The 15637-nt window shown below is 36.5% G+C and overlaps 1 pseudogene; it reads left to right on the plus strand.

Annotated features, from left to right (window-relative positions):
• The first annotated feature begins 5941 nt into the window (after positions 1-5941).
• On the plus strand, positions 5942-6683 carry LOC112926353 (small ribosomal subunit protein eS6-like; annotated as a pseudogene).
• Positions 6684-15637: the final 8954 nt, after the last annotated feature.

A 15637-nucleotide genomic window follows, 5' to 3' on the forward strand; every position in this document is an offset into this window, starting at 1 on the left:
CCAGGGCTGGATGGCTTCCCATGAGAATTATACCTGGCATTTAAAGAAGAGTTACTACCTATTCTTCTCAAACTGAAGAAAAACTTCTAGATTCATTCTCCAAGGCCAGCAGTACCTTGATTCCCAAACAAGACAAAGATCCTACTAAAAAGGAGAATTACAAGCCAATATCTCTGATTAACATGGATGCAAAAATTCTCAACAAGATACTAGCAAATTGAATTCAGCAGTACATTAAAAGAATTATTCACCACAATCAAGTGGGATTTATTCCTGGGCTGAAGAAGCGGTTCAATATTTGCAAATCAATCGTGATTAAGCACATTGATAAAAGAAAGGATAAGAACCTAGGATCCTCTCAATAAATACAGAAAAAAACATTTGATAAAGTACAGCATCCTTTCTTGATAAAAACCTACAACAAAGTAGGGATAGAGGGAACTTATCTCAACACCATAAAGGCCATATACAAAAGACCCACAGCTAATATCAGTTCAATAGGGAAAAGCCAAGAGCTTTTCCTCTACAGTTAAAAATAAGACAGAGACATCCACTCTCACCACTGTTATTTAACATAGGACAGGAAGTCCTAGCCTCAGCAATCAGACAACAAAATAGAAGGCATCCAAATTGGCAAGGAAGAAGTCAAACTTTCACTATTCACAGATGACATGATACTCTATGTAGAAAACCTGAAAGACGGCAGCCCGGGTGGCTCAGCGGTTTAGCGCCGCCTTCAGCCCAGGGCCTGATCCTGGAGACTCGGGATCGAGTCCCGCGTCAGGCTCCCTACATGGAGCTTGCTTCTCCCTCTGCCTGTGTCTCTATCTCTCTCTCTCTGTGTCATGAATAAGTAAAATCTTAAAAAAAAAAAAAAAAAAAGAAAACCTGAAAGACTCCACCAATAGTTGCTAGAACTAAAATGAATTCAGCAACTCACAGGTTATGAAATTAATGTACCAAAATCTATTGTACTTCTATATACCAATAATAAAGCAGCAGAAAGAGAAATCCGAATTGTTCCTATTTACAATTGCATCGAAACCACTGGGATAGCTAGCAGTAAACCTAGCCAAAGAGGTAAAAGATCTATATTCTGAAAACTATGGAACACTTATGAAAGAAATGGAAGAGGACACAAAGAAATGGGAAAACATTCCATGTTCATGGATTAGATGAAGAAACTTAGTTAAAACGTCTCTACTACCCAAAGGAATCTATACTTTCAACGCAATCTCTATCAAAACACCAACAGCATTTTTTCACAGAGTTAGAACAAACAATCCTAAAATTTGTTTTGGAACCACAAAAGACCCTGAATAGCTCAAATGATCCTGAAAAAGAAAATCAAGCTGGAGGCATCACGATTTCAGACTTCAAGCCATATCACAAAGCTGTAATCATTTAGACAGTATGGTACTGACACAAAAACAGACATATAGATCTATGGAACAGAATAGAAAACCCAGAAATGGACCCACAGCTATATGGGCAATTAATTCAACAAAGCAGGAAAGAATATCCAATGGAAAAAAAATCTCTTCATTCAACAATGCTGCTGGGAAAACTGGACAGAAACACGCTGAAGAATGAAACTGGATCCCTTTCTTAATCATACACAAAATAAATTCAAAATGGATGAAAGACCTAAATGTGAGACAGAAAACTATGAAAATCTTAGAGAACATAGGCAGCAATCTCTTTGACTTCTGCTGTAGCAGCTTCTTACTAGACACATCTCCAGAAGCAAGGGAAACAAAAGCAGAGATGAACTATTGGGACTTCATCAAGATAAAAAACTTCTAACAGCAAAGGAAATGATCAGCAAAACTAAAAGGAAGCGTATGGAATGGAGAAGATACTTGCAAATGATTATCTGATAAAAGTTAGTATCTAAAATCTATAAAGAAATTATGAAGCTCAATACCCCCCAAATAAATAATCCAGTGAAAAAATGGGCAGAAGACAGGAATAGACATTGTTTGAAGGAAGATATCCAGATCGCTAACAGACACATGAAAAGATGCTCAACATCATTCATCATCAAGGAAATACAAATCAAAACCATGATGACATACCACTTCCCACTGGTCAGAACAGATAAAATTAACAACACAGGAAACTATAGATATTGGTGAGAATGTGGAGAAAGGAGAACCCTCATACACTGTTATTGAGAGTGCAAACTGGTGCAGCCACTCTGGAAAACAGTAATGAAGGTCCCTCATAAAGTTAAACATAGAACTACCGCATGATCCAGCAGTTGTACTTCTAGGTATTTATCCAGAAGATACAAAAATACAGATTCAATGTTTATAGCAGTATTGTTCAACAATAGCCAAACTATGGAAAGAGCCCAAATGTCCATCAGTTGATGAGTGGATAAGGATATATTTCATTATGTACACATAATGCATACACATAATGCGTACGTAATGGAATATTATTCAGGCATCAAAAAGAATGAAATCTTGCCATCTGCAGTGATGTGGATGAAGCTTGAATAGATTATGCTAAGCAAAAAAGTCAGTCAGAGAAAGACAAATACCATATAATTTCACTCATATGTGGAATTTAAGAAACAAAACAGATTAACACAGGAGAAGGGAAAAAAAGAGAGGGGGAAGCAAACCATAAGAGGTTCTTAACTATAGAGAACAAACAAGATTGATGGAGAGATGTGGGTGGAGAATGGGCTAAATGAGTTATTGGTATTAAGGAAGGCACTTGTGATGGGCACTGAGTATTATACGAAAGTGATGAATCCCTGAATTCTACTCCTGAAACCAATGTTACACTATCTGTGAACTGACTAGAATTTAAACAAAAAAATTTAAACAACAACAACAACAACAACAACAACAAAAGAATAGTTAAAGACATGGGACAAAGTTTATCATGGTATTAGGGGAAAAGCATGATACATGTATAATATGGTTCAATTTAGTGTATTGGAGAAAAACATTTATCATACTTTTATGTTTTACCCCATTCACACCTTGCTTGAAAGAAACAAACTAAATGACTTTTTCTGGGTGGTGAGATTATGCTTTTTTATTTTTCCTTTATCTTTTTGATATTTTCTAAATTTTCTATATTAATGTTAGGGCATTTTTCTTTTATGATCAGAAAACATTATAATAAAATCTGACTAGTGGCTGAATTTTGGTTTATCAGATATATATTTGATTTTACATTTCTGTCATTTTCAAAATCAAGATCAAAGCACTCAAAATCAATTGCACTCAAAATCAATTGCACTCAAAATCAATTGCATATGTTTGTTAAAATAATTTGGACATAAGTTTAGTTATTATTATTATTATTTTAAAGATTTATTGTTTATTTTAGAGAGAGAGTATGTGAGCAGGTGGTGGGGGCAGAGGAAGAGAGAATCCTCAGACTCTGTGCTGAGTGTAGAGCTTAATCCCAGGACCTTGAGATCATGACCTGAACCAAAATCAAAAGTTGGGTGCTTAACTGACTGAGCCACTCAGGTGTCCCAAGCTTAGCTTATTAGTTTACATTTTTATATTACCATCTACCTTAATTTATAGGATAGTTTTAGAATTGAAAGTTTTAGAATTGTTTTTAAATATCTTTTATAAACATATTTAAAAAAATCATTTTCCTGCTTTATTCTGTATATTTTATTGGTTTTCCTAATAACCAGAATTTTAAAAAAGAATAGAATGGTAATTTTGCAGGGGCTGGGATGTGGGAAAATTGGGGAGATGTTGCTCAAAGGGCACAGACTTGCAATTAGAAGACGAGTAAGTTCTAGAGATCTAATGCGTAACATTGTGATTATAGTCAACAATGCTGTATTATATACTTCAAGGTTGCTAAGAGATTACATATTAAATGTTTTCACCACAAAATAGAAATGATAATTCTGTGACAAGATGGACTTGTTAGCTAAGACTGTGGTGGCAGTCATATTGCACTATAGAAGTAGATCAATCAATATGTCATATCCCTTAATCTTACACAATGTTATGTATCCATTACGTTTTAGTCAAATGAAAGAATTTTTATATTATAGATATTTCTTATAGATGTATGCATAGGGTAGAGTCCAATTCATTTTCCCTTGAGTGTGAACTGGACTGTTTTCTAATGTATAGAAAACAGAAGTGGTGATGTGAGACTTCAGAGACTAGGTCATGAAAGGCACTGTGACTTCTTAATTTCTCTTGAATTGCTCTGGGTGAAGTTAGTTGACATGAGCAGAAGCCCATGTGCATGAGGAGCTAAGACCTTCTGCCAGTAGCCAGTGAAGAACCAAGGCCTCCAGCCAACAGCCATATGAGTGTGTCTTTTTGGAAGTGGATCCTTCAGTCCTGTCAACCTTTGGATGTCTGCATCACAACCAACATTTTGACTGTAACTTCATGAGAGATGCAGAGCCAGGAAAAGTTGCTTCTGGATCTGACCTTTAGAAACTCCTATGAGATAATAAATGCTTCTTGTTTTAAGCCACTAAAATTTGGGAAGAATTTGTAATGACATTATAGATAACTAACACAAGTATATTTCTGTATGATTAATACATTATTAGATAATGATTTATTACATTATTTGTTCATCATTATGCTCTTACTGTATAGCAGCCCTATGTTAAATATTTCACCTGTACTATCTGATTTGATTTTCATTGGAATCTAACAATGTAGGCTCAATTATACATCCTTATTTTACAGAGGAGGAAATTGAGTCTTAGAGAGTAGCCTGCTTAAGTAGGTGAAAAAGCCAGGATTATAATGCAGAAGTCCATGTAGATTGATTCATTCTTCAGATAGTTGGAGTAAATCTCTTATTAGTGTTTTTGAGAAAGTGAGATGTAAAGCCTTATATGCTCCACATTCTGATGATTGTAATGCTATTTTATTCTTTTATATATCATATGCTTTGAGCTTCTGAGGTCTGCTTCTTTTTCTGTCAGTGGTAACCAAAACACAGGCCTTCCTAATCATGAATAAAAGAAGACAATGTGATATAAGAAGAAAATGTTTGTTTTTTTCTTTCCCTGCACTTGCAGAGAAAACTAGAAACTATTCTTGCTTAATTTTAGATAAGGATTTTTATAAGATACCTGGGCTTCAGAGATTATTGTTAACTACTGTTGTTGGTAACCTTTAATTTCAGAAAGGTCAGTAATTTTGATTGGTTGTTTACTTAATAATGTGTTGCCTTGGTAATAAATTTGATGGAGATGTAAATTTTTTCTAAAAGGCATAAAACTTGTGAAGTCTCTGTGAAATCTGAAGGAGATTATTGTTATTTCTCTCTGATTTCATGTGCTTGAGGTAAAATAAAATTACAGATTTTATATTTAAATAAAAAGTTTGAGAATCTCACCTTATTTAAATTTAACAACAGGTATACTTCCATAGTATATTTCTTAGTCTTTATTTATTTGAGAAAGTCTTTCTGTTGCTCTCACAAATGATTAATTACTTGAATGGATATACAATTCCTAGAGTCACAGCTTTGACCCACTAAGCATTCAGTAGACTTCGATTATTCTACTCTCTTCTTAAACACTTCCAATTTTTAAAAAATTGGAACACTTATAATTCCTAGCTGGCTCTTTGTCTTCTACCCTCCACATGTATTGTCTTCTCTCATTATTTTATTCTTTTTGTTCTCCTTCCAGGATTCTCATTTTTGTCTTTAGTACTGATTTGTTGGGGTTGGGTGGTCTTTTCTTCTGTTCAGAGTAGAGTAGGTGATATGTGGTTCAATAATGTATTTCTCAATTCATCTTGCCTGATGCCTTTAGTGGCAATTCCACCCGGATTTTCCAGGATCTTTTCTTAACATTTGATCTCAGTCACCTTGTACATTTTTGTGCCCTCAAGAATACTTTATTAGGAAGTTAAGAAGAAGCTTATCGGTTCTTTCTCATGGCACCTTGGAGGTGGTAGGCTGCTTCAGGATGAAGCGAAGCATCTCTTTCCCAGCTACTGACTGCCAGAAACTCATTGAAGTGGAGGATGAATGCAAACTTTGTACCTTTTATGAGAAGCATTTAGCCATAGAAGTTGCTGCTGATACTCTGGGTGAAGAATGGAAGGGTCACATGGTCCAAATCAGTGTGGAAGCCAAATAAGGCTTCTGCATGAAGCAGGTTGTCTTGACCCATGGCCATGTCCACCTGCTGCCAAGTAAGGGGCATTCCTACTATACACCAAGGAGGACTGGAGAGAGTGCAAATATGTTAGGGGTTGCATGTGGATGCCAATCTCAGTGTTCTCAACTTGGTTATTGCAAAAAAGGGGGAAAGAGGATATTCCTGGAATCACCAATACTACTGTGCCTTGTTGCCTGGGGCCCAAAAGAGCTAGCATAATCCACAAACTTTTCAGTCTCTCTAAAGAAGATGATGTTCCCCAGCATGTTGTGAGAAAGCCCCTAGACAAAGAAGGTAAGAAACCTAGAACCAAAGCACCCAAGATTCAGTGTCTTGTTATTCCAGGTGTCCTCCAACACAAACGTTGGTGTGTTGCTTTGAAGAAACAGTGCACTAACAAAAATAAGGAAGAGGATGCAGAATATGCTAAACTTTTGGCCAAGAGAATGAAGGAGGCCAAAAAAACCCACCAGGAACAGACTGCTGAGAGACAGAGGCTGTCTTCTCTGAGAGCTTCTACCTTAAATCTGAGTCCAGTCAAAAATGAGATTTTCTGAGTGCAAATAAAGAAGATCAGACATTTTAAAAAATTATTTATTTATTTATTCATGAGATACACACACACACACACACACACACAGAAGCAGAGACACGGGCAGAGGGAGAAGCAGGCCCCATGCAGGGAGCCCAATGTGGGACTCCATCCCAGGACTCGATCCCAGGACTTGATCCGGGAACTCCAGGATCTCGCCCTGGGCCAAAGGCAGGTGCTAAACCACTGAGCCACCCAGGGATCCCCAAGATCAGACATTAAAAAAAGAAGCAGCAGCTTATCAGGCTTCCATCACCATGTAGAATCTTTCACCATGTTAAGTCCAAATTCAGTAATTTAAAATGCTTATAAACTTCAAAATGATTAATAGGTCACACTTTTCCAAACATCTCTTTAGATATTTATTTTTCATTTCTTCATTCATCCATATTCATTAGGATATAAACATCTCACCTTCCACCTTTCCCCCACTGATTTTGTTATTTATTTAAAAGAGAGAGGGAAAGAGGGAGGGGCAGAGGCAGAGGGAGAAGCAGATTCCTCACCAAGCAGGGAGCCCAATGTGCGGCTTGATCCCAGAACCCTGAGATCATGACTTGAGCCAAAGGCAGATGCTTAACTGACTGAGCACCCAGGTGCCCTATTAGCAATCTATTTTTATTAATATAAAGTTTTAAAAAGTCTTTTGACCTCTGTCCTGGGAATTAGGAACTCTCACTATTTGATCTTTCTGAAACTTTTGCTTCCTAGGATAAAAAAATTAATCATGATTTTATAAATTTCTTATTTTTGAACAAGGTTTAAATTTGCAAATAGTCGTAAAAATAATCTTTCATTAACTTTCTAACAATCTTGCATAAATGCTTGAAGAAAAATACACTGCATCATAAACATGTTCCTTTGTGTGAATTTCAGATTAAGAAAGATGGATTGATTATCTTATATGTTTAGAACTCTACTTCATGCAGTGCAGGATAAAAAAAGGAAACAGTTTTTGAGCTTAAACACATTCAAAACCTTGTTGGAGGAAAAAAAACACAAAGCAATACAAGACAGTATGTAATCAATGATCAAAAAGAAAATAGAAAATTACCTGTGGGGTGACTCTGTCCATTGGCAGTTTATTTATTTATTTATTTATTTATTTATTATTTATTTATTTGAAGATAAGGCAGGGTATTGAATGACTTTACATTTAAAAATAAAATAAAATCTGCTTTCTTCATGGGATTGTCTTAAGCCTGTGTTTATTTTTTTTGAAGTTTCTTTTTTTTTAAAGATTTTATTTATTTGTTCATGAGGGACACACACAGAGAAAGAGAGAGAGAGAGAGAGAGAAAGAGAGACAGGTAGAGACACAGGCAGAGAAGTAGGCTCCATGCAGGGAGTCTCACGTGGGACTTGATCCTGGGACTCCAGAATCACTCCCTGAGCTGAAGGTAGATGCTAAACCGCTGAGTTAAACCGCTGAGCTTAAATTATACAATTTAAGCCTGTGTTTAAATTGTGTAGGAGCAACATGTTTTCCAAGATGAATTGTTTAGAAAATAGTTTATGTCTCAAGGATTGTTGACTGTCTTTACATTTAACAGAATCTTTAATTTCTTTCATTATTAAAAACAGAAAAGATAAAAAGACGTTTTTGAAGGTGTGTACATTTTAAAACTTGATTTTTTTTTGGCAAATAAAAAGAAATCAATATTTGTGGGTCAGAATGCCTTTAGGTTTTGTGCTGCTGGGAAATTATGTATAATTTGATATTGGATTGTTAGCAGAATACCATGTTTTCATTTTCCTCCAGCTGCTTTAAACCTTGGAAAGCCACTAGCAATGCTCTTCAAGAACAGCTGGACACAACAGCAGAATCTTTCTGCAGACAGGAATTTCCTGGAATAAAACTATTGACCATCGAGTGTAATGGAATAAAGTTCTCATTAGTTTCTTTCTCTTGGGTAGTTTGAGTTCTTTTTTCCTTGTTATGGAGCTAATTAAGATTATAGGAAACTAGAGCTACTTAGAAATATCTGCATGACAATACTCAGGAAAAGTTTTCATAGTATACCAAATCTCTTAACTTCCTGCCCCCCCCCCCAAAAAAAAATAGAGAGGGAGGAGAGAGAGATTAATAATATCATACAAATCAGAACAAACCTTGTTTTGCAAACTTTTTAAGTGTCACATGGCTTCAAATAAGTTGTTTTACAGCTCTGTTCATAATTCTAGAAATGAAGATACTGCCATTGTCCCAGAAAGGTGTTGCATAGGTTAGGTAAAGGAATTGTAAACTTCTCTAGGCTATGTGGATATATCTCAGTCTGCCTGATTTCCTTCTATCCAGCAACCAGGTAGTGTCTATGTATAAACATTGAATTAGAAGTAGAAATACCACACCATCCAGTAATTCCACTACTGGATATTTATCCAAGGAAAATGAAGACACTAGTTTGAAAAGATGTACGGTGCCTTCATGTTCATAGCAGTATAATATATGATAGCCAAGATATGGAAGTGACCTAAGTGTCCATTGATGGGTGAATTGATAAAAAAAAAAAAGATGTGGTATATATACACAATGGAATATTAGCCATAAAAAATGAGATCTTGCCATTTTTGAGAACATGGACCTCAAAGGTATTATGCTAAGTAAAATAAGTCAGATAGAGAAAGACAATACCATATGATTTCATTTATATGTGGAATCTAAAAACAAACAAACAAATACATGCAGATTCATAAATACAGAGAACTTGTGGTTGCCAGAGGGAAAAGGGGTGGGAAATTGGGCAAAAAGATGAAGGGGAGTGGGAGATACAGGCTCCCAGTTATGGAATGAATAAGTCATAGGAATGAAAGGTACCACATAGGGAATATAGTCAGTGATATTGTAATAGTGTTGTACAGTGATAGATGGTCACTAGAGTATTGTATAATAAATAGAATTATCAAATCACTATGCCGTACACCTGAAACTGATATAACATCATATGTCGACTATACTTCAATAATAAAAATTAAAAAATCTTATAAATACAAAAAAGTCACATTGTCTATTTTCTTTTTTTTTCAGATTTTATTTATTTATTTATGAGAGATGCAGAGAGAGAGACAGAGATATAGGCAGAGGAAGAAGCAGGCTCCCTGTGGGGAGCCCGATGTGGGATTCGATCCCAGGACCCCGGGATCATGACCTCAGCCAAAGGCAGACACTCAACCATTGAGCCACCCAGGCATCCCGCATTGTCTATTTTCTTCACTGACCCAGTCAGAGGGAGATATAACTGGCCTTCCGCATTAAAAGTTCTGGAATACATGGGACCTATTTATGCATAACTCAAATTCTTTTCCTTAGGTTCTCACCTTTTGTTTACTGCAAAAACCAGCTCTTTCACTCCTTTCCAGACCCTTCCCCAACATGGAATTAGCAACACATATGTGGCTTTGCCTTAATTATAAGCTTAGTTTGTACATGATTTTCTTATTTTGATATTGTTAACTTAAGAGGGTCCTATTGCTAAAGGGCATCTACATGGCACATGCATTTTAGTATCAGTTGGATCCTCTGTTTAATCTAGTTCTGTTCATGATTTATTTTAATTTTGTGGTAGCAAGGGTGGAAAGAAACATTTTGCAGTTTCTGTCCTCTTATTTTATCTTCACAAGGTCTTGGCGACTTGTAACCATTACCTGAATTCACTGACATCACATATTCTATTCCTATGAACTAACCTTGATTCATTTCCTTTTATCAATAAAAATATTCTCCTCTGAGCAGTGCTGCCCATTCAATGTCATTCATTTAGATTCTATTGAATGGCAACTGAATAAAAAAATATTCCTTCTTAGGACATAGTGCTGTGCAACTTTTCATTTGATACATTGGAATTCTTTCTGTTATAGTTTCTTTCTTTCTGTTATATTATATTGCTGTTTAATAAATAAATAAATAATAAATAAATAAATAAATGTTTAATAAATTACCCCAAAACTTAGTGGCTTAAAACAAGTGTTTTATTATATCTCATTAGTTTGTTGATCAGGAATTTAAGATTCAGCTGGTGGTATTCAGCTGGCAGATAAACTGGTCTGGAGGGTCTAAAATGGCTTTGTTCACATGTCTGCCACTTTGATGGAGATGGCTGGCAGGTTGGCCTTAGCTACCCAGGATAGTTAGACTTCTATGGAGCTCATGGCTTCTAGAGCAAGCATGCCAAGTGGCCAGAAAAGATTCTATTGATCTAGTCTTATAATTTCCAGAATGTCAATTCTGTTACATTCTTTTGGTCAGACAATTCACTAAGACCAACCCAGTTTCAAGGAGAGGGAAATTAGAATCAGTTTTTTTAGTAGAAGAAGTAATAAAGAATTTTTGTTCATCATTAATTTACCACAATTTTCCTGCATATTTAGTCTAAAACTTGATGTTAAGAATGAGTGGCATGGCAAACTATTTAGAAGTGAGAACTCTGCATCCCGGAATTCATGTTTATTAGTGTCTATGTGTTTTATTTTGTGAACTAAGTGATAGAGATAGGTAAATGTCCCCTTGAATTTTGTTACTTAAGTAGCAATTATAAAATGACTTGGTTGTAGAGGGAGTCTTCTTCAGCCATGACAACAATGATGACAATGACAATAGCAACAGCTACTGTTGTTATTATTCTTCCCCACCAACACTACCATCATTCACTCAGGGCCCATGGGTTGTGTGCTAGACACTACTATGAATTGGCAGTAATCTTAAAACAATCCTACAGTGGAGGAATTATTATTGTTATTTTGTAAATGAACACTTTGAGGATCTGAGTAGATAAGTTACCGTCTAGTGAGGCAGAGAGAGGTATCTGGAACCAGACTGAGTTCAAATCACAACTAAGCCACTAACTACCTGTCTGACTTTTGATAAAATTCTTTAATTTATTAGTGCTGCAGTTTCCTCTTCTGTAAAAAGGAGAAAAAGCAGCATACTCCTCATGAGAATGTTAGGGGTAAATATAGACACTAAGGATAGTACTTGGCATCTGGTGTTAGCTATTATTATTGTCCAAGGTTATACAGCTAGTAAATATGCTTACTGAATTCTGAGTGCTGCGATATAGGATGAAAATGAATAATGCCAAAATAGCCACAAGACTTTACTGACATGGGGACCAGAGTAGAATCTGTATCTGTCCGATTTGCAGAGGTAATTATTTTATTTTGCAATGGTAGAAAAACAAATACAAAAGTCTTCTACTTGGCTTTGTCATCTCAAAGTGGGAAGCACCTTTAATAATGTCAAGATTTTTTACTTCCCTAATTAATTCAGGTATTCATTTAACAAATATTTCTGAGAGCCAATTGTGTGCCAGGTGTAGGGCTAGCTCCTGGGGTTAAAATGCCGGACAAATAAGCAGTGTCCTAGCCCTCATGATTTGCTCTATTTTTGGAGTACAGCTTTGCGTAGGTTACTAACTTTTGACATCTCAAGACTTAGGGTTGGCCATATTTCTTCTCTCCTAGAAATTCATCTTCCACTAGCATGTTGACTTCAGTAAAAATGCAACGGATGCCTTGGCAATGCAAGGGATATAATAGACCATATTTGATTCAACGAGTAGTTTAAAGCCACAATGGATAAGATCCATTCTTAAAAAAGAAAAAAATTAGCTGTTTAGGACAGAAGAAAAATTTGAAGGACTTAAAGGGTTTTTATTGTTTTTTTTACCTCCCATTTTATGTTTTTGATGGTTAATTTTATGTGCATCTGTCTCGCATGGCTGCTGTTAGAAATCTCCTTGTTGACTTTCAGCTGCAATGGCTAGGTTTGGTCTCCTGTCAAAGAGATTTTGACTTCCACAGAAGAAGTGCCTAGACCCCTGACAAGGCAGACTTAGCCTGTCTAGTTCTGATAATTCCATCTTTTAAAAAAAGTCAGAGGTAAACATATCCTGGATTTCTAAGTGTATGTCTTCTCTGTGTCACTGTTGTCTTTTCCCAAATGACCACTAGCTCTACTCTCAAGCACATTTATCTCTACTGTTTTCTTGGATGTCTTAGTCTGCTTGGGCTGCTATAACAAAATATCATAGACTGGATGGCTTAAATGACAGACATTTATTTCCTCAGTTTTGAAGACTAGAAGTCCAAGATCAAGGTGCCAGTATAGTTAGGATCTGGTGAGAGCTCTCTTCCTGGCTTGCGGATGGCTACCTTTTCCCTTTGTCCTCATATGGCCTTTCCTCAGTGTGTGCATGTGGAGAGACAGTGAACTCTTTTTATAAGGGACCAGTCCCATCATGGGACCACAACCTCATGACCTCATCCTAACCTAATTACCCCCAAAGACCCTATCTCCAGATGCTGTCAGTTGGGGGTTAAGGCTTCAACATATGAATTTTGGGGGCATATAAATGTTCAGTCTATAACTATGGATATAAGCAAGAGATGAGCTTTAGACAAGAAATTTAATTTTATGAAAATAAACGTATACATGCTTGGTTACATAAAAAAAGCAAAAGGTGTAAAACTTGGCTGAAATTTTTGTATGTGGTTTCTTTGGAGAAAATGCTGTTTACTTCCAAAAAAAGTGTCTAATCTCAGACAAATCAAACCTTCCTGTGGGTTGAACTACTGTGAGGCACTATCGTGTGTGATGAAGACAGCACAAAGAGGAAGCATGACACTTTTGTCCTGCTTGATTTCTCTGTACCTTTTTCTAGAGGCCATTCATATGGAGTCTGCATATTAGAAAAGTATCAATACATTGGCCAATATTTATGAATTATTGCTGGATGCTGAGAACTGTGCTCATTGGCCATAGTGGTGACAGTGTTGTGGATGGGAATCAAGATAGATTCATTGACTTTGAGCAGTTTTTACAGTCTGGTTGGGGAAAGCATTTATTTTTCTCATCCTCTCCCATGTACCGGCTTATGGCCCGTTTGCTGGTTTTATACAGAATTCTTAGGTCTCTCGTTTAATGTGCAGAATGGAGATTCTGACAGCTGAAAACAAATTGTTTGGATGTTTGCATTCTTCAAGGAGAAGACAGTAGAATAGTATTAGTGTTTTGGCCTCTTAATATTCTACTGCATATATCATAGGCAGCATATATAATTTTCCTTAGGAAGCCGGATGAAAGAATTAGGTTTATGACTTCCATCACTTCTTTATCATCAGACTCTGAAACTAATGCCTATTCATCAGCAAAAGAAAAATGTACAATTTCTTTAGCAGCAATGGAACTGTGGTTTAAAAATACCTACTGCCCTCTACAAAAGCCTTGGCTGAGCCGTGAGAGCAGCCACTTGCCTGTCAGATGTCTAATTATTTCTCCCTCCTCCTCAGCCATGCCAGTAGCAGGGAACCACTGAGACCATATTGTTGCCCATATGTCAGGAAGCTACTAAATTAAAGCCCTATGTAACATGCTGACAAGTCTACTGCAGGAGTTGAAAGTTCATTGACTAAATTTCTCTAACCTATGAGTCCACTGTTAGTAGTTTTGAGTTTTCTCTCTCTGTGGTACAGGCTTTGTCAAGGACTGAGATGTTATCACACACCAGCACCACCAGAAAAGAATGAGTATCTGGCTTAGACCAGATTTTAGCAGTTGATGAATTACACCTAAATCCCTAATGTTAGATCACAAAAACCAGACATTCATCCTGTCTTCTCAAGTGTGCAGGATGTTCAGAGAAGTTAGGTCAGAGATGAATGCTGTTGGCCCATTTGCGAAACTATAGACAATTTTCTGAAGTTCACTGTTCCATGTTCATAGGAGGAAAGGGTCTCTCCTTGCCTCTTCCATTTCTTTTGCTTTTACTGTTGTACTTCTCTTAGCATGGCTGCCTTATTTTATTTTTCAATTCATTTAAAAATTTTCAGCTAACTTTAAAAGAAGAGAAGTAATCTCTAATCTATCCCAATTTTCTCACATCCATCCATAACTACTATGCTAATGGGAATGCTACTTTGGTCTTTCTTTTATCCTCCTAAGAGGAATGGATAGTTTTTCCTTAGGGAAGAACGACAACAACAACAAAAAAAATTAAAAAATGACAGATAGTACACAGTATGTTCTCTTATTTAACTATAACAACAATCTATGAAGGCTGCCTTATTGCCTAGTTTGAATTTGGGGAAACTGAGGCTCAGAGGTCATGTGAATCCAATAATGGCAAAATTGTGTTCTGTTTGACTCCAGAAACCTGTGTTTTTTCTCTTCAAGTCTGCATCTTGGTTGTTTGAATCAGACAGCTGAAGATTTCTCAGATTTTGCTCCATGGGACACTGATATCCTTCCAAATGTCAGTAGATATCCTCTGAAAAGGGCTCTGTTGTCAAATATGTTTGGTATATTAGGATTCTCCAGAGAAATAGAACCAACAGGAGATATATATGTGTGTGCATATATATGTGTGTGTGTGTGACTATACACACACATATATACATAAAATTTTGTATTTTTTATAGGAATTGCCTCATCTGATTATGGGGCCTGAGAAATTCTACAATCTGCTGGCTACAAACTGGAGAACCAAGAAAACTGGTGGTGTAATTCAGTCTGAAGTCCAAAGACCTGGGGAACTAGGATGAGAGTAGAGGGAACTGAGTGTGATCATCCATCAGCTGGAGTCTGAAGATGTGAGAACCAGGAGGGCTGAGGGCCAGGTATAGGAAGAGATAGATGTCCCAGCTCAAACAGAGAGATAGGAAATTCACCCTTCCTCCACTTTTTCGTTCTATTTGGGCCCTGCACACATTTGATGATGCTCATACACATTGGGGCAGACAGTTTGCTTTACTCAGTTCACCAACTCAAATGCTGATCTCTTCTGCAAGCACCCTCAAGATACACCTAGAAATAATTTTTTATCAGCTTTCTGGACATTCCTTAGCCCAGTTAAGTTGACACATAAAATTAACCATGACACTTGGGAAAGGCTGTATTAAATCAAGCTGAACAA

Source organism: Vulpes vulpes, chromosome 1 (genome assembly GCF_048418805.1).
Source record: "Vulpes vulpes isolate BD-2025 chromosome 1, VulVul3, whole genome shotgun sequence".
NCBI classification, from domain to species: Eukaryota; Metazoa; Chordata; class Mammalia; order Carnivora; family Canidae; genus Vulpes; species Vulpes vulpes.